Source organism: Tachypleus tridentatus, chromosome 13 (assembly GCF_004210375.1).
Source record: "Tachypleus tridentatus isolate NWPU-2018 chromosome 13, ASM421037v1, whole genome shotgun sequence".
NCBI lineage: Eukaryota > Metazoa > Arthropoda > Merostomata > Xiphosura > Limulidae > Tachypleus > Tachypleus tridentatus.
Genome location: NC_134837.1, coordinates 97,163,025 through 97,184,949, shown reverse-complemented (window position 1 = coordinate 97,184,949; position 21,925 = coordinate 97,163,025).

Genomic DNA, 21,925 nt, shown 5'->3' with positions numbered 1-21,925 from the left:
AATCGCAAAACTTATGTATGTGTTTGTTTGTTGTTGCTTTTTGCGCAAAGCTATTCGAAAATTATCTCTGCCAACTACCCCTAATTAAGAAATGACACTACAAGAAGAAAGGCAGCTAGTCAACACGACCCTCCGACAATTCTTGGATTATTCTAATTGAATAGTAGAATTAACCCTCATATTATAATGCTCCCACATTTGAAAACGCGATTATGCTCAGTTATGGTATTTGAACTAACAGCTCAATGTAGCAAGTCGAACACCCTAACCACCAGCCATGTCAGACCCCATTCAGAGATATTAAATTACTCATATTGTGACAGGAAAATTTTCCTTACGTTATGACATCACTTATAATATCTTTCCCAACGGAAACAACACGTGGGAGCTACAAAGCTTCATGTTGTTGCTGCTTAATTCGGACACTACTATCTGTTCAGATTAGTACAAATCAAAATTTGTCTCATCACATTACACATTTTTTTTATCAACAATCAGATCATGGTGGTGTTTGTGTACTATTGTAGGTGCACCTTTCTGTTATTTTTTTATTATCTACTAAAAGATGTAACAAATTAACAATATTTTCAAGGGAGCCACGTTTTCTATCCACCCCCTATATAATGGGATTTTTGCCATTTAAGATAATACCCAATTCTTAATATAATTGTTCATCTAAAAAAAGCATTTAAGAATGTCTCAGTAAAATATAAAAAGAACATTTAAGAATGTCTCAGTAAAATATAAAAAAGAACAGAACAAACTGCAGTTAAAACCTAAGAGTGAAACAAAGAATTGTACTAATCAAAGTAGCGAACTATTATATTCATGAAGCGATGTCTTGCACAAATGAACATTATCTGTCCATTTTACCTGTTACGTATTATAATTTATCTTGGACGAGTCTCCAATCTATTATGTTACGTATTATGATTAAAAATAGCAGGAAATTTCAATTTAAGAGTTAACTGAACGTTGATATGTAACAAATTTATCATGACTGTTAACAAGATTGATAAACACAACTTGCTTTCTTAATACAAATATATAAACATCACTATAACTTATAATAAAGGTTATTACTAAAATTTGTTACAAATACTGATTTATATAAAAAGTTTTACAAAGTTACAAATAATATTGAGTCTTTTATCTGGTGTGGAACTGAATATTTTATTGACGGTTTACGATGAGCTAATTAATTCTATGTTGATATGCAGTTACACGTGAGTTTTTTCCATTAAATTTATGGGATATCTTTGTAAAAATGCTAAGGTTCAGAGTTAATTCACTGAAGTTAAAGTTTGTAATGCTCGAATGATCTATAAATGTTTCTGATCAGTTATCTGTAGCTTTCCGATTAATAAGCGTTTATCACAGTTATAGCTTCCGAGGTTTATAATCCTGGTAGGTATCTGGATTTAATAATCTAGGAGTGGTAATAAATTTGTTGAGTTTCTCGTCGTGCCTTGCTTGGCTAGTATGGTAGTTGCAGATCATATGTTGATTAAAATTTAGGGGACTTGTCTATGATTCTTAATTTGCTTAAAGGTTTGTAACAATAAAATTCAGGTTTTATCCTTGCATACAAACAAACTAAATAAATATTCACATGACGTCACATTTCAACACCTTTTATCAACAGGCTCTGCAGAAATATATTCGATTAGCAGATGTTTGATAAATGTTTCTTTACAAATCTTCTGTAACAGTCACATAAAATAAATACTCCAAATCAGCTACAATTTATTTGTGGTATAAACTTTGAAGTCTATAAATCGAAAACACTTTTTTATCCAGCTTTCTTTTCACGGTGAATATTTACCTGTGTTATGTGAACACAAAATTTACTTCATAATAAATGTGATGAAGCTTCAAAAATTATTCAAGTATTCCTTTACTTTAGTACAGTTTATATAATGTTTAAGATAAGACAAAATGTAAGTGTAGAATATCTACAAAATGGTCGATTCACAATATGTCGCAATAACTGTAATTGTTAAAGTTGGTTGTTTCCATTTTTCTTAAATTTTTGTTCTTGTTGTTTCATACTACAAAATATTCTACAGAGATCGCTCTACGATACTGATATTCAGTGATGTAAGAAATAGGTAATGATGTTATATTCCTATGTTTGTGAATTAGCAAGGGTCAATTAGCTAAACCTAAAACACCTTTGTTTGAGAGAAGGCACTCTCCATCACCATTCTAACTGTTTAGGTTATTCCACTGTGACGAAAATGTTTCGTGTAAGCATTTTGTGATCCGTAATTTATCACACCTAGATATCAGACAAAAAATGTTTGAAAACTAAAGTAATTTTTAAACTCTTTTTTCCAAAAAAAATTAACCTTAATATTTTTTTTTATTATTTGGGAAACAGAAATGATCCAAAAATAATATAGCCCTCTTAATCTCTTCTTAGTTTCTTGAATTATTTTTCCGTTATTTCACAAAATGACTTAAATGAGTTTTGTAAAGAGAGCAAGATTAAAGTAAATATATTTTTCAAACCTGGTTTGAATGACAGAAGCATTAACTTCGAAAGCTGGGGATTTACAAGTCCAATAACTAACAATAAAACAAGCGAATGACCTATATCCATCGATAGAATAACACACTACATCATGCTACCAGAGCTGTGTTCCTGTGAATTTAAAGTATGCACAATTAAATTAGTCCTAATAAACCTTAAGATTTAGGAATATTTAATATTTTGCTGGGATTTATAAGTTAAAGCGATTTGAGATATAATTACAGCCGCGGCTATTGAGAATTTCCTCTTGTTCATTGTGAAATAACTTACCTAGCTCTGGAATCACAATTTACTTTACATAAAAAAGTCAAATTTTCTTTTTAGTACTTTTGAGCTCCAGTTGCAGACAAAATTGAAACAGCTACAAGGTTTTGGAAAAGTAACATAATTTTTACCAATTTTTAAGACATAGAGAGAAGATGATCAAAACTTTATTATGCAAATAAAAGAATATCAAATAACACTCTTAATTTTTTTAACGCAGAACTACACAATGAACTATTTCTGTTCAATCCATCACAGAAAATCGAACATTGTATTTTTGTGTCCATAAACTTACTCTTGACTCGCCTAAAGATTTTTATACAAAATATTTAAAATCTTAGTATTAATCGTTCTGCCATCCGCTAGTACAGGGGTCAGTCTATGGATTGGCAACACTAAAATCAGCGGTTTGATTCCCCTCGGTTGGTTCAGCAGATATCCCAATGTGGATTTGCCATAAGAAAACACAATGCAATTAATCGTTCTCCGATGAAGTCATGACGAAAAATGGTTTTTTTTTTTTTACATTTTAATTATTTTAACAAACTGAATAAAATAACATATATCAATTTAAAATGATTAAATAATTAAAATGTAATGGATCATTAGCTGGATACCTTGGCTGTTGATGATAATTTAAATTATAATATTAATAATGCCTCATGAAATTTTGCTGGCTTAGCTAACGCAGTAAAATAATTGTATTAATTTTGAAAAAAAAAACGTATATAAGCTGTCATACATATTAAAACCAATAACATAAAGATAACTAATCAGTGGGAAATCTTAATAAGTGTGTAAGCCGCGTTAAAATATCCAGTAATAACATAAATAACTAATAATAACAAAAACACTAATTGTTATTAGAAAATAAAAGGTATAGCAGTATTTGAAAACTAACAAAGTGTTCTGACACTTCTGATTTGATTTTAACAATTGAATATTACAAAAACCGATATTAGAGGCCATGTTATACAGCAATATTTATCCATTGGTCTGCCTTGGCACTATACTTTCGTTCGCCAGATGGCGATACATAATGAACAGTTAGGTAATAGTCATTTCCTAGAAAGCTGCGTGTGTGTGTTTTCTTACAGCAAAGCCACATCGAGCTATCTGCTGAGTCCACCGATGGGGACCGAGCCCCTGCCTACAAGGCTGGCAAGTGTAAATATATATAAGAACCATATATCAGTAGCGTCTTTACTTACACGTGAGATATAAAATTAACGTAAATACTTATTTGCATATCAGTACCGGCGTTAATTACATGTATATCGATAACTACAATTTCTTATGCTTAAAATGAACATGAAGCCCAATCTGTTGTTCGATTCACTACATGTTATTGTGACTTCAGAAATATCTATCCTATAACAGTAATTGAGACAAAGACATCGAAAAAAAAAGTCTGAGCTTCTTAAAATGGTGAACCTGATATCACACATATTGTGTTTTTAAGTGTCGTTTATTTGTTATAGTGAACTTATATGGAATTTTAAGAATGTGTAGCACCGGAGTTACTAATTTTTCTTCTAAATTATCCAATAACTTATCTTATCACTTAACTTTACTGGTTTTGCGGAGTCCTTACATCCCCCATTAGTAACCCTAAATTTTGCCCTTTTGTAACACGTGCAATTTTTATGTGTGTTGCTCGTGTTTCCTTCTTCGTTTTATTGGTAATGTATAAAACGTTATCATTTTATTACGTACTGTTTTGTTTACTCAGTATTATTGACTGAGTCGTCCTATCATAACATACCGACAAAAGACGTTATTAAAACTTACTTTTCCCCTATGAAAATAAAATATAAAAAAATTAAAACTTTTCACCATGTGTACAGTGTTCCAAATATTACTGTTCGTAAATAATCCATGCGATTTCGTTCAATTTTTATTACCCGAACATATAATCAATCATATGAAAGTAAAAAAGTAATGAAATTTAACGTTATTTGAAAGGTATAAAAAGTAAAACAAGGTTCACATCAGATGTTCATATATTTTTGAAAGAATGAAGTGAACATGTTTGTAAATGCAGATAAAAATGTCTGAAGGTACGAATATAGACGCAAGTGTTTCCTGTTGTTCATATATCTTTGCTGGTTAATTCTTCTCAGAAGGATGATTTGATTTCTTTGAACAACTAAAATCGTCTTGCTTGAACCACCAAGTGAGGTAAACAAAAGTCTAGAATATTCAAGGTTTAATATTTAGTCGTTTGTCTCTACTAGATGCTAAGTTTAAGAAAAGTATAAAATTATGTTGTGCATTGACTTTCATTTTTTACACAACTACACAGGTCTGCCAACTGTTGGTATCGAAACCTTATTTATAGTGTAACAAGCCCTCAAAAGCATAGCTAAGTCACATGGGGACTTCTGCATTGACTTTAGTGTGATTTTGTGAATATGTTTTTAGGGTCTTATCAAACACAGAAAAATGCAGAAAATGTTCACCTTTGCTACTGCATAAATCGAAAAGGTCGGCGGTACGCTAAGATCAATTGAATAGCAGTTATTAGTCTTCTTGGAATATAAAATTTTAAACACATGTAAGATGGTGATCAAAAGCTTTTGCCTTTGGATACCAATTTTTAGAAAAATATAATTTCCTTTACATCTGTCATAATTTTTAACATCTTAATTGTGTGTATGTGTTTATTAAATAAAATAAATTATTTCGATTTTTTTTTAAACTTTCTATTCACCCCAAATAAAATACTGACACATTTTAGAATATTTATTCAGCTATAAACAATGTTAATTTCAACAATGCTCGTGAGCTTTATGACATAAATTAATTTGATTATTTATCAAATTATTATATAACTGTATTTGCTATAAAACTGTCACCTGACTGAGTAAGCTGATTTGAACTATGACTTATCTCTTATATTTTCTGATTGTGAAAAATATAATTATAATTCGTTTATACAATTTATCGTTTCCTATACATATTTAAATAGATAATTCAGGTTTCACAGGTCTGATGTGTACTTTAAAATCATATCGACTAACCGACGTATATGCAGATAACGATAGAAATCTTTCATAGTGTGTAATGTGTGGTTTAATTTTCTATAGATATCGTCAGTAACAGATATCTAAACTAATCACAAAAATTACACAATACATTCTATACTTTAGCATAATTACATTTCAACAACTTTGTTTGTTTAATCTGGTACGGAGCAGCAGGGATCGACTAGTTTTCCAAATTAGTCACGTGCCGAAAAACCACCGTATTAAATTCCAAAGCGAAAAACCGACCATGTATTGTATTTGTTACGATACATTATGTGCATATATACTAATTATATGTTAAAATGATCGTTAACATTTACGGTATAACAATTCAAACCTTTCTGAACAGCAACTTTTTCGTCCACTACCTCACATACCTGATCACGTCAGTTGGCCTAACCCTTAGATGGCTCAAACTATTGCTACAAGATTTGTCCAGCTTACTTAGCTGATCTGTGGATACCTGCTTTTGATATTCCGATAACTATATATAATTTTTTTAAAATAAACTGATAAAATATCACGCATCTATTCAAATATATTTTCAACACAATTTAGCCCAACAGATAGCAATAGATATGGTTGGATGGACACACAATAGTTTCTAACGGTAAAGGATATGTTTTATACATGGGTAACATAAAAACTACACAAGCAAGATGAAAAAAATATAAATTTTAAAACGAAGTAAGGATCCTCCTACAAAAAGTAATGAAACAAGTATTAAAACCACAATTGCAAATTTACAAAATTTAATCATCAATTGGCAGCTTTATACACGTATCTATAGATCAAAGTAAACATTACATTTTGTAAACTTATGATTGTAGTTTTAATTCTTGTAAATGATATAGCTGCCAGGAATATGGCTATGCTGAAAGCTTATATATGTTTTGTCCATTCCATGGCCGTATATAAAATTAATAAATCATTAGGAAAATAAAAGTTTAACGAAAATTAGAGATCATTTGTTATTTGCAGAACTGCTGTAAGAAAATTCCAAAACGAAATAAATTATGCAATAACAAGTACACAAACCAATAGAGCGATACTAGTTGGATATATTTTAAAACGTAGGGATTGAAAATCACTTTAAAATCTCTTCAGCTAGTATCACTTTACTTGTTTGTTTACTTTTTATTCTAGCATTATTTTGTTATGAATACACTTTGTATTTATTTTATGAATAATCGTTGAAATTTTATTTTTTTCCCTATTTGTATAACATACATGGATAAATACAATCTCGAAAACAATTTAATTAGAAGTAAGTTCACAGTACGATTTTATAGCTTGTAACACTTCTGAGCTTGAAAATTAACAATGTCTGTTTTCCATATTGCAAGATGTTTTATATGAAGCAACAACATCAACCTCACGGTGAAATTGAACTTATAGAACCTAAACGAGAAGTACAAACACAAGCCGAGGTGTAATACCAGCAGAAAACATTTTTACTCATTTGATTTCACTTGTTTATTTATTAAAATCGGTGGACTCAGCATATATCCCAATGTGGCTTTGCAATAAGAAAAATACACCCTCATATTTAACTGGATTCCACTCTTTAAAAAGCATATTTTCTGATTGATGAAAGTATACTGTTCTACGAGGGCTGTTCAAAAAATACGCGGACTATTTGAATTGCGCGGCTCCAGTTGGTTTCAGGGGGATCCGCTTGGTGTCGCTAGGTTCGCACAGATTAGCTGATTACGACGCCATTTCCCGATTGCAGATATCTTTATTTGTGTATTAGCTACACGGTTTTAGATGAAGTGCGATTTTTTTCGTTTGGCGGATTTCAGAATGAATGACCTGAAGGAGCAACGACTTGCTGTGAAATTTTGTGTTAAACTTGGAAAATCTGCGACTGAAACTTTTGCTATGCTTAACACGGCTTACAGTGATGTTGCTATGAAGCGTACGGCATGTTTCATGTGGCATGAACGTTTTAAGGATGGTCGACAGTTCATTGAAGATGATGAGCGTCCTGGACGTCCTTCCACGTCAACTGACGACCCACACGTCGACAAAATCAACACCCTGGTGCGGGCAAATCGACGTCTGACTGTCAGGGAGTTTGCTTAAGAGTGCAGGATATCAGTTGGATCTTGTTACAAGATTTTGACCGAAAAATTGAAGATGCACCGCGTTGCTGCGAAATTTGGCCCTCAGAACTCGTGAGTTTTTGGCCAAACACTCGATCACTGTTCTTCCCCACCCCCCCTACTCACCTGATATTTCTCCTTGCGATGTTTCTTGTTCCCCAAACTCAAAAGAACCTTGAAAGGAAGAAGTTTTAAGACGATTTCCTAGATTAAAGCAAATGCGACGAAGGAGCTGGAGGACATTACAAAAGAAGCGTACCAGGACTGTTTCAACAAGTGGAAACACCGTTGGGATACGTGTGTGCGTTGGGGAGGAGAGTACTTTAAAGGGGTCCCAGACCTGTAACTTCTAAATGAAGTACATTTTGTTTTATGACGTCAGTCCGTGTATTTTTTTAACAGACCTCGTATGTTTCAAACCTACTAATTTTCAGAAACTTTTATCATTCGGAAAATGTTCCAAAAATATTCAGATTTAACATTTGATTTTCTGAATTATCTATATACTTTGTAAGTTTTCTCGTTGCGATGTTCTTCTTAGTGTGAGTAAGCAAAACAAGTTCAAACAGCATTCATTACTTTTGTTATTCGAAAAAATTTATAAGCTTTTTACACTGCAAGATCAAATAAATTTAATAATACTGCTAAATCTCGGGCACTTTTTTCTTTAATAGCAAATTTAATTTGATGTTAATTATCCATGTAATATATAGTAGTGTGCAACAACGTTATGACAGAGTCAAAATCTAGATTTTAGGCTACTTTAAAAGAACAGTGGAAGGTAAATCACAAGTGAAACATCAAAATTTTATTAATCTTCATATTTAGTACAAAAGAAGCTCAGTGAAAGTGTTTGAGTTCAGCAAAAAGTTAATATTTTGCGCGTCACCTTTTGTTTTAATAACTGCAGACAGTCTTTCAGGCATTGTTGTAACACGATTAATTAAAGTATTCCTTGAGAGTTTACTCCAAATGTTTCTAATACACTCTCATAATGTTTTCTTGGAAGTAACTCTTGATTTATCAAGTTTTGATCTAACAAATCCCAGATATGTTCATTTGGGTTGAGACTGGGGCTACGTTGGGGCCATTGCATCATTTGAATGTTTCCAACAGCTTCTTTCTTAATTAAATATTTTTTAAGAAGGTTGGATGAATATTTGGGGCCATTATTTTCTTAGTAGTAGAATCTTTTATCAAACCACTGGGTATTCCATGATGAATCAGTATCTTACGGTACTTACACTTGTCCATTATTTCATCTATTTTATAAATATCGTCTGTCGCCTCAGCATAAAAACACCCTAAAACCATCACACTGCCTCCCCAAATTTTCATGGTAGGCTCTATGCATCGAGGTAATTATCTTTCACTTTTCTTCCGCCGAAAATACAACCTATACTTTGGACCAAATATTTCAAATTTGTACTCATCCATCCACACACGAAGATATTTAACATTAATATAATTGAGTTTAAGTGTACTGCCTCTTTTTTTTCAAATTTACCTGTCTCGATCTCACGCTCTGGATGTAATTAACAGTTTTTGGGAAGCATTTCAAGTCTGCAGTGACAATTTGTCAGAGAGCTCAACCAGAATCACGAAAAGCTTTTATGCTCTACTAACAATTCGCTACCCTTTTGAGATTGTGGTATGACAATAATACTTAATATATAATGTTATACACTGTTTATATCAAGAGTTATTTGTGGAGTGCTATTAAAATGATTTCTCCTACCAGATAGCAATTTCATATGCTAACTTCATTCTATATTCAACATGAGGTACCATGACTGTTATTTCAGACCCTAAATTTTTCAGTATGTTCATTCAAGCAGAACCCTTGGTACAAGTATAAGGGAATTCTAAACAGTGATGAGTATTTTCACCCTGGCTCGTTCATTTGTCAACAAGAATCACTGAACATTACCATAGTGTTGAAATTTACATTCTGTAATGGCATGGAAGAATTACCCCATATTATGGAAAGAATGACAAATATTATCTTGCTTTAACACTTTTGCACAGTACTGTAATTCAATATTCAATCTATAGAGAAACATGAATACACATTTTTTGCTGAAATTCAAACTGTTTGCAAAAATTAAGTTTGTAAATTGACCGTCAGTGAAGTTTTGGAATCAATACACACTTGTTCGCTATCCAAATATGTTGAAAGTAGCGGTTACTAAAATACAGAAATTAAACACAAGTATATATATCTTAGAAACATTAAAATATCATGTTAATAGGCAAAGAATGAAAGGAATCTTGAGCGCTATTTTGAATTAATGAGTCATTACTCTGTCATCTGGAGATCTCTTAAGATTAAAACATCAACTAGGTAGCTTCAGGAACACTGTTGTTTTTCTAATTAAAAGGTGCTTTCTTGTTCTTTTAACACAGTAGTTGACAAATATTCCAAGTGTATATTTGTTTTTGTTTGTTTGTTTTTTAATTTTCGCATAAAGCTACACAAGGGCTATCTGCGCTAGCCATCCATAATTTAGCAGTGTACGACTAGAGGGAAGACAGCTAGTCATCACCACCTACCGCCAACTCTTGGGGTAATCTTTTAACAACGAATAGTGGAATTGACTATCACTTATAATGCCCCACGGCTGAAAGGGCGAACATGTTTGGTGTGACGGTGATTCGAGCCCGCGACCCTCAGATTACGAATCGAGTGACTTAACCACCTGGCCATGCCGGGCCTCCAAGTGTATGACACAAAAACAACTAAATTATGTATTGTTTTATGGCTCCAAAGAACACGCCTCATCTTTGGTGTTTGTTTGTTTCACTACTTAGTGTAAAGCCACACACAAAGTATCAACGTTAACCTTTCTTAATTTTCAACTGACAAATTAAATAATCAAGATAAATTCCTCTGACATAATTAGGATTACTCTCGTCTGACAGAGAAGTCAGAGTTCACCGTAGTTGAATAACGCACTCACTGTCTCAAAGTGCTGAGCGCATTATTACAGCAACGAAATCTGAATTATTGTCCTCTAAATTCACGATTTATCACGTTAGTTAACACCAGGCTACGACCGACAATTTCTTGAGAAAAATGAGACTTTAATCATATAAGGACTGACTGAGAGTCAAAGAGCCACAATCTTTTATAGAATACCATTCAAAATGATATTGTTTTATGGACTATTTACTATTCATTTAATCGTACATAGCTGAAACGGCAGTTCATTGTAAGAGGAGAGTAAACACCATATAGAATACACAGAAAAACTGATAAAACGGTAAATATGTAGTTCAGAGATACTAGAGTTTATGCAAATTATACGAGAGTCAGAGTCAGGCTGACATTGTCAATTCCCAGACAGATACGTTTGTAACACACATCTAATTTGTGAGTGTGTGTAAGTGTACAATAGACTTGCACACTTAACTAAGAACTTATTTCATGTCATATGGGTACAGGCAGCAAATTACAAACTATAGTTGACATTGTTTCTCCATTACGCTGTGTCCAATGGACCTATAGTTAATGTTTTGTTGATCAGTTGATGTTCGTGTAAATTCATTTCTCTTACTGTTTTATAAATTATCACTTTTTCATTCATTTCTAGCTACAGGAGGAGAGATTTAAAATAAAACAGTTTGACTGTAAAGCAATATATTGATAATGCTTCCTCTAACTATGTAATCAAATAAACTCTAATATTAGAGCAGTTGAACAAACAATACACATTGATCATAAAGTTTCCCATTTTAATTGCTACTCTCTGATAACTGTCAGTTGATATCAGAAACTCTGATACAGGAATACTATAATGGTGTTGAAAAGTTTTGAAGAGTGACTAGTATATTTTGTCTTTCAGATTATACAATTTCCTGGAATTCAAATTTAAACATGACTAACAAAACCATGAGTTAATGCATTGTTTATAGGGGAAACAGGTTGCCATACTGACAAAAAAATAAATCACTTGAAAAATATTTAGGTAATACGACCTTAGAAAGATAAAGGAAACTTCCCATAGCTACTTCTATGGCCAGCCATTAAACATTACGGCTGAAAACATCGTTAATAATACATTCTAACCGTTATAAGTAAGATCGTAAGAAGCTTATATATTCGAATAGATGTATTCATTACCAACCTGAGCTTTAGTTTCATTCCAAGTAAATAACTCGCTCTGATAAAGTTAGTATTAATTAGAAAAGTATATATAAACATTAATCAGTTCTGGATTCTCCTCCAAACAAGTATACCAGTACTGGAGTTTATAATCGTTATCAAAGATAAATTAATTTAAAACCCATCAAAAACAAAATATCAAACATTCTCAGAGACGTCTCAGTTGATAAGAAGTTGGTAAATCATATTTGAATTGATAGAAAATCTAAAATATTTTATTAGCATATTTTACTTCCTTAAATGCTAGTGATAACGTTATTTAATAACATAATTATACAGGGTGTTCGGAAAGTCACTGTGCAATTTTGAAAACAGTGATAACAGCATTCATTCAGTCTATTTCAAGCCAGCAGCTGATAGCGGTGTTTAGAAACAAAATAAGAAGGATTTAAGCCTCTATTGATGCTGTGTATGTGTTTTTCGTACAAAGCTACAAAGGGCTATATGCTCAGCCCACCGACGGGAATCGAACCCCTGATTTTAGCGTTGTAAATCCAGATTTTTTTTTTCTCTTTATTTATCCCACCTCAACGAGGGGGTATACACAGAAATACAACAAATAAAACACAAGTTAATGAATTAGCATGTAACAACAACTCAACAGATTACCATGCTGAAAATTACCACAAAGTTAATAAAAGTAAGTAAAAATACATAAAAGTGGTAATTGGAACAGCAGGTAATCCACCAAACATTACAGTGAACATTAACAAAACAAGAAACCAATGGATCTTTCATTGGTAACAATAATTTAATGAAATAATAACTTATCTTAACAACGTACACAAGAAATAACCTTGGGCACCTTGGGTTACCAAGCTACCAGCATAAGAATACACAGAATAAAACACATTTAATGAGTTATGTAACAAAGATCGCTGATAATGGAGATGAATATGTCTACGTACACGCACTTTAAACATGGAAATTAAATGAATTACGCGATTTCGTGCCAAAGAAACTGAACGAGCAGAACATATACCCTGACGTGCCAAACTAGTAATCAAACGGAATATGTTCCAGCATCTCCTGGGTAACGAAGGATGAGATCCCACTAAGAGGCATCTCCTCCATACCCAGTTAGATATGGGACATCCAAAATAAAACGCCAATAATTTATATACATATGACCACAAGGGCTGTACAAAAGGACATTGGAAAAACAGATGGTCTATGGTTTCCCGCGCTTGTGAACAGAAAGTGCACAACCCTGTGGGATGTCTGTCCATATGTACCAGCTTGACATTAGTGGTTATCGCCCGCAACCACAGTAAATAATCCACATCACAAACATAAAAACCCACAAAAGAAGAATAAGCGTTTTTTCGAATGCGTTTCCAGTCTCCAGGAGGAACAATATCCCCCCAGTAGAATGGAGCAGGGAAATTAGTAGCGAGTGAAAACTGTAAATGTCCCACCAGTTGCTTCACAGATAAACCCTGAAAATGAACTCGATTATCAGAGTGGTCCAGAAAATATAAATCCACAACACGTGTGGACGATGGAAGAGGAGCCGGCTGGTTGGACAAAACCGTCAACCAGTCCACAGGCAACGCCTACTTGAGCATATGAAAATGTGAAACAATTGTGCGGACATTGGCCAACGGGTCAGCGTCCGTACACATTTCAATCACTGCCCCCACCGGAAGAAAAGCAGGGAGCACCTCGTACAATAAATGGCGGACCTGAACCAAACCTGCGTTAATAAATTCAGGAAAATGAAATGTTCGGTGCCGAACATCAACAATAGCCGGATTGAAAAACAATGGTTCATCAAAAATTTGTGGGGAAAGAGGAGCTGGGACAATCCCTTTATCCCCAAGAAAAACCTTCCAGGCATGAAACATTTCCTAAATATACAAAGGTAAATCCAGAGACATACCGCTGTACTAGCGGGTGGAGTATATTGAGGCAAACGGAGTCACTTTAAACATTGTCTATAATTGTCATTCATATTTACCTCCTATATTCCATATTGAAACATGTCTGTTAATAAATATATAAGTGCACAGTGACTTTCCGAACACCCTGTAGTTTAAAATGTCACCTGAAACTGAAGTTTGTTCATTGGCTAATTATATCGAAACGTTTAAAATTTCTATTAGTTAAAAGTTTTAAAATATCATTGTTTCTAACTGTAATATAAGCCTTGATCTCGTTTCATGAAAGCTACTTGAATTCTTAATAAGTGTTATAGTATGAGTGCCTTTTCTTGCGAAGCGTGATTATTGTCAGTGATATTTATCATAACACAATAGTATCACACTTGTTTCTTTTCCATTATTGCATTTTTTATTTGAAACCTTACGGTTTTATCTAAGAAAATGTTCGGCAATACGTTATTCACACTAATTCCGTCATGTTTATTGGCGATGACGCATTTCGCCCACCACTAGAGCTCATCGAGCTTACTTGGACACAGCAAACACAGAAGTAGTCGGAAAATGGTTTATATAATCCACGTGGAAGCCTTTGCGGGGAAAGCGTGATTTTAATAAGTTATATTTGCATTAATACAAAAAATAAAATTATACCAACACTATTCTCTTATGACAAATATAATTTTTTAAAACGTTCCTTAAGTTCATAGTCAACTAAAAATCAGTTCGGATGGTAAGTCATAATGAATGGAATTTGTACAAAATGCCATAATGTATTGATGTATCATTAATCCCACGTTTATTTAAGTTTATTAATTTCTTTTAACTATATTTTTGTACGTTTGTTTCTTTATTTGTTTGTAATTAAGGACAAAGCTACACAATGGGCTGTCTGTGCTCTGCCCACGACAGGTATCGAAATCTAGTTTTTAGCAGTGTGAGACCGCAGAGATACCGTTGTGCCTCTGAGGGACTTTTTTAAGTTAATTAAGAAAAAATAATAATTTAAAATATAAAATAAGTCGGGGTGAGATTCTTCAGCCTTGTCTGGTAATGTTTACTTTTCCCTTGTTTTTCTTTCTGTTATAAAAATAGTTTACTTAAATTCAGCGTACGTTAAGATTGAAAGAATCATTTTCCACAATTTTAGGCAATATCCATGTTTTTTTTTCATCTTAAGACATCTATTTATCTATCATAAATAAGAATGTTCCAAGATTTGAAACCTATAGGAAAGAGGTTTCTCATAAGTTATGTCTTAGAAACGACTCTTTTTAAAAGGTGCCTTTCTAACACTGATAAACAGATTCAGTCACTTTTGCACATGATATCGCTGTTTAAACCTACTATAATATTTTAATTACCAACTCGACTTCCAAATAAAATCACTGCTAAAGTCGCAAGTACAAGTTATCAAAGCCTTGCTCATGTCACTTTAAAATAGGTTGTGAATAGTTATACTTTATTTTTAAAGTTCAGGGATAAAATATATTCCAAAAAATAATATAGAAAATTTATGATTCTGTTTGATATAAAGCTACGTATTTAAAGCTTTCGATATAGTATTTTATGATAGGCACCAGTGTGATTCGAATACATAGCACTCCCGCAAGGAGCGACGTGCGTAGAAGCAGCTTGAAGATGTTCATAACACAGGGTTCTATTTCAAAATACAACTTTCTCAATACCTGGTAACGACTGAGCCGATCAACTTAATTTTTTTTCTTTTTTCTGTTACTAGCTGGATGGGGAACATTTGGAAGATTGTGCTGTCTCGACTGGAACGTTAAAGAAAGAACATCTCAACAAATGGGACAACAGTAAAATTTAAGAAGTTTGTACTATGAATACTAACTAAATCTTGGCTCAAATCTCAGGAATAGAATCCGAATAAAATGCGTTTATTAACTAGTTTTGTAACATTAAAATACTTGTTTTGGGGAAAAAATTACGTTGGTGGAGGCATAAGCTTAAAGTCGAATTTATATGAATAACAAAATAACAGGAAAAGTTGACAAATAGATTGATATAATTTGTAAATTCTAGTTTTATTTATTTTCATTTTGTTTATTCTATTTTTATATAATATCGCGGTACTAAAAACAAACTTATTCCGCTAGAGCATTATAAAAACAGAGTGCAGAAAACAAAACAACGTGAAGTATTTAATACTATCTCTCTTTATATTTTCAAAATAAGAGAAGTACCATACGTCCCCTTCCAACATGAATCTATGTACCTCAATCTGGTTTAAGTTAGCATACATCAAAAATTATGTTTTCTTTAAATTTTTGAGGGTCATATAAAAATATACGATCCAAAACAACAAAAGCTATTTGGACAGCGATAGATAAACAAAATAAACGACAGCAATTATTTAATTAAACAAATCAGCATTGTAACGTACGTAAATTAAACAGTTTTGATTGTAAAAAAAAAGAACATAATATCCATACAAGTAACGTAATCAGACTTGTAAGGCTCATACTTGTATATTTAAATAGTCATCGTATTTATTAATAATTATTAATAATGCTGCTGAAAAAAACAAAGGAAATTAATGAGAAATGCAAAAATTAAATTTACGTAATTAAATAACTGGTTTCAAATAATAAAAAAACGAAATGTTGCGTTTAATAGAAATGAAATTGCGCTTTCAAAAATATCAAAATTGTCTAAATTAATTCATTGTATATTGGAGAAAAAAATAAAAAATGAATCACATTATCAGCTATAACACAAAGTTAATTTTATTGAAGAAAACCATAAAATGGTAACAAAATGTATACTTTGAAAGTGCCGATACTGATTTCACAATCCACATTATAGCTACCAGCCACTGAGAGTATTTTCTCTTACGTGTGAAAGTCATAAACTAGTCTCACTTTCGTAATGATGTTGGCTTTTATGTAATTTTCTTATGCGATATAACCCTTCACAAAGACTTTATTGTGGAATATAATATCTGTGGTGTATTTCATTATTGACATTTTTCTTTGAATTAAAATGTGGTTCTTCAAACAGCACAGGAATCAGTATATAACAACACTCCACCTGGCTTCTAAGTATAACAAACACTCTGACTAATCAACAGTTAGCTTTTATATACATAAATAACAACAATAACAGTAGCATAAAAATCATGTACTTTAAATACATTGGAATTGAAATTAAACCTTTATTTTAAATAAAAAATTCTAATAGATTTTCTAAACATCTAAGATAACGTGTTTAAGATAGATGGATAAAATATGCATTATATAAAATTTGAGGCAAAAGTCACTATACAGTTGCACACTTTTATTAATATGTATTTAAAATATATAGATAAAATATGCATTGCATACAGTTTAAGGCAAAAGTCACTATACAGTTGCACACTTTTATTAATATGTATTTAAAATATATAGATAAAATATGCATTGCATACAGTTTAAGGCAAAAGTCACTATACAGTTGCACACTTTTATTAATGCAAAGAAAACTGAAGCATAATAACAAAAAGTAAGCAGTTGCTGTTAGCTACAAATACGAACTGAACATATTGTTATGTTGTTCTTCAACATAAGTGTCAACCGTCAACGTTAACACATGCCTGACATCTACCTTTCACACAAGTAGTCTCTCATCTTATGGGTATCTAAGTATGTAAAAAAAAACAACTAATAAGAATTAAGAAAAGACAACAAATAAGACAAGTACAGAATTAAATCTCGAAACCTTCCTACAAGAGTAAGGTTGTTTAACTATGTAAAACTTCATGGTGACTTTTGTCTTACCCCGTATATAATACAGAATATGTGTATAAACACTTGCTTTTTAATTGCGGTATTGCAAAAAAGTAATACACAACAAAACAACCAAGGTAATTATGGAAACGTTTCTAAAAACAGTTAAGTTAGGAAGGATACAAAACAAACGGAGAATCATAAGAAAACATCTAATTACTTGGTGGCAGGAGTAGTTGTAAAAAATAAATGAATAAATCATATGAATCAGCGTCATTATAAAAAAAAATTAAATGAGAAAGCAAGTACTATCTACATAATCAGATTTGGCAGACCGGGCATAATATGTAAAACTCAGAAATAGGCTTATGAATGAGCATATTAAATAAGCTAAAAGAAGTAAGTTAAGTATAAGATAAAAAGGTGCTGTTGTATATTCATTAAAACACATTCCATTATAACCATATTACAAAAAACAAACATGTAATAAAAAATATTTATTTCAGCAGAAAAGGAATACACAGACTACTTGTTTATCCGATTTTGTCTGAATATTACCATTGCATCATTAGTTTAGAGTCAAAGCTAACCAGAACTGTTATTGATTTCTCTTCGTCCAGTCAGTAAAAGTTATAAAGTGAAGTATTGTTGTCACAGCAGCTGCCATCACGAAATTCTTTAATCTAACTTTCTTTACTGATCAGAATGGCTTGATAGAACGTTTAGGCAACCTTGCACTTATTTTTCGTGTCCAGAAACTCCTACAACTCATGATCTCGTTAGAATTAAGCTTAAATCTCATTACGGTGGAACCTTCTTTCTTTCAATAACCATGTTGCAGAATTTGCATCTAGCATGGATGGTGTAGTGCCTTTAGAGACAGTCAGAGATGAGTCATTCGGTTTGTCAGACTTTTAAAGTATTTCTGTAAGTTACATTTTCAGTATTTTAATTTTATTGTTCACTAGAGGGAGATGCTAATCGTAATGATCTTGTAATAATCCAGCAACTCTGAACGGTATTTTGATTAAACATTTATTTATAAATGTAAAAAATGAGTAATGAAAGACATATTAGTGAAGTGTTAAGTGTGACCAAGGTTATTGACCTTCTCGAGTTTGATCCAGTGAGATTATTCCGTAAGAATTAACGCTTACTTGACCTATTGAAGTTAATCAGTTTGTTAAACACTATTAGTGTACTGGGCCTACGATAGTTTCAGAGTTTATGTTGAAAAGGTGGTTTGTGAATTTAAACCTACACCTTACGCCAAAGTGACCATAGCCACTAGCAAACGTTGTTCAAGAAACAAAACTCATTCGTTATGTGGACAGTACTTAGTATTATTTTTAAAAAAATATGATTTATACCTACTCGCTCTAAAGAAACATAAACATGGCTAATCTATCTCAAATCGGTGGTCAAAGGCCTACTATTTTAAACTAGAAGATCTAACAGAGCTTACAACCTGTCATCTTTTCTGAAATCGTTGTCCGCCACTTCTTCTGTGTTTTTGCCTCAAATAAAAGGACATCTACAACATCGTTAACCAAATTGTCCATAGCTGTGGTATATCTTTCTCCTCTTCACTTCTTTGTATTGTTCCAGAAGTCTTCTTAACCATATCCTTGGTAAAAAATAGAGCACTAGAGGTAAGTTACTTCTGAAATTCAGGTGCAGTCACCCAGAATAAACAAAGTTATTATTTGGTGTCTACAAATGTTGTGGCCTCTTTCGAGGCCATCCTTAATGTTGTGCTAGCAGAGAACCGTTTCTGTCAAGGCCATTTCAGCAACTGCAGCAGGCTTTCTGTTTAGTATCTTAGCTGAGGTGGCCCTATTACACCTTTAACATTCATCTACTGTTCCTAGGCTGATTAAAAGGTAATATAATAAACAATTGTTTTGAAGTTTGTAAAATTTCAAAGGCAAAACTGAACACTCTTCCACCTATACCTCATAATCAAATGTTTTGTTCGTGAAAAAGATGGCCAAAGCAACTTAAACCATACAAATCCATTTGATGGAATACGTTTCAAGGATTTTTTATGAATTTCCAATTGACTTTTAGTATTTTATTTTTTTATTATTTAAAATCTCTATAAAAACTAATGGGAATATTGGCATGGCTATTCTTTAAAATTGCCCGATCTCATAGAAACATTACTGCAATAGCATTGTTCAGAGGCGTAAATAACAGATATACTATGATTACTGAGGAAGCAAAGGCTTCGTTATAATATTGCGCTTAATCACTGCTCACAAAAAAATGTAAACAGCATTCCACCAAATAACAATATTCTGTATAACAAAACTTACCAGGTAAAATAAATTTGGTTTAAAATTTATTATCTATATTGAACATAAGAAGCCAAACAATGTTTTAAGAAGAAGTTTAGTTTCTTGAATTTCGCACGGAGTTAACCGAGGACTATTTAGGCTAGCTGTCACTAATTTATAAGTAATAGAGTAGAGGACAAGTAGTTAACCAACGCCTCCCACTGTCAACTCTTAGGCTAATTTTACCAACTAATAGTAGAATTGAACGTCATTCTAAAATTTCCTCATGGCTAAAAGGACGAGTATGTTTAATGATGAGATTGGAACTCGCGACATGTAGATTGCGAATTGAGTGCCCTCACCATCTGTCCATACAAAGCCCAGATAAAAAGTTGTCTTTATTTGGATCTGATTGAAAAAACAATAACATATTTTTAACTGCTGTATTTTAAATCCATTTTGAAGTTTTAAACTCAACTTGAAGCTCTTTAAGCTAGGAACAGGATAATAAAAAAACCTATTGCATTAAGCTTATTTCATTTTTATATAAAACTGTTTATTTGAAATTAATCACATAGCTATACAATGGATTATCTATGCGTAACAAGAATTGACAGGATGTTAGATGTTGAATACGCCCCCCGCTTGTACAGTGGTATGTCTACGGATTTACAACGGTAAAATCAGGGGGTCGCTTCCCCTCGGTGGGCTCAGCAGATAGCCCGATGTGGCTTTGCTTTAAGGAAAAACACAAACACAGATGTTGGTATAAGTTAAGTCAATGTTGGTACTATGTACATCACATACTACATACACTGATGTTAAAATATATCCCAACTAATAATATGTATTCGACTGCGACTTCGGTCTTCGACCATATATTTTAAATTATAATATCAAAAATTATCCTGATGTGAAAAATAAAAAGTCAGGATAGGAATTTAGTTACCGAATTCACATATTGTTAAAATAGATATTGTTAAAATGTCAAATAGCTTACTGCTATGGAAATTTTTATATAAGATTCATTGGATCCAAACACCATTGAACTTACTTTTCCCTTCTTCGGTTTGTTAAATCTTCTAGCTGCGTCAAACACCCTGTTTTTATTAACATGTATCACTGAATCTAACGTCATGTATTAGACAACAAACTTTGTATTAAATCTTTATAGTAATAACAACATTTCAATTGCTGTATCAGCTGTCATCGGGTGAGCTGATGCATCAGAAGGATGGTACATGATGGATCTACTGTTGTTCTTAAGTGAGTGGACTCGTATCACAATAAATATTGCATCTAAACTGTCGGGCTGTCAGTTCTAACTAATATAAAACAATGTATTATTGCAGTAACAATTTTAGTGTAATATTTACATTTATGTCTGCTTATGGTTTCTATGAAGTAGTCTTTCTTTTCGTCTTAAAAATATTGTACATAACCCTTGCTACAATGACGAACATAATTAACAGATAATTTGATTTCATCTTAATTTGAACTAAGCAACAAATCGTTTATATAAACTCAAAAATAAACAAACCTAACCTGTTCTGCAAATTGATCCAACGACCTGAGTGAAGGGAAACAGGAGTGAAATAATGAGAAGATATTCATGCAATAAAGAAAAGAGTTAAACACAATGTACGTCGTCCATTTCTTCTTAAAGAGCTTCATATTTGCCTTACATTAAATATATCTACTTAGGATCCAAAAATATGATTACCAAAAGAGGCGAGAAAATATGAAAATATCAAAAAAGTGAATTAGTAAAATGGAAAGAGATCAAGAAAACATTAAACCTTTTATGGAGTTTGTAAACTAGATTCCATGAAGCATAGATAAAATAAATCAGATAACTATATTTATCTGTATTTGTGAAAAGCCATTGTGAAACTTTATACTTAAGTAAGTATATGGTAGATTCAACTAAATTGAA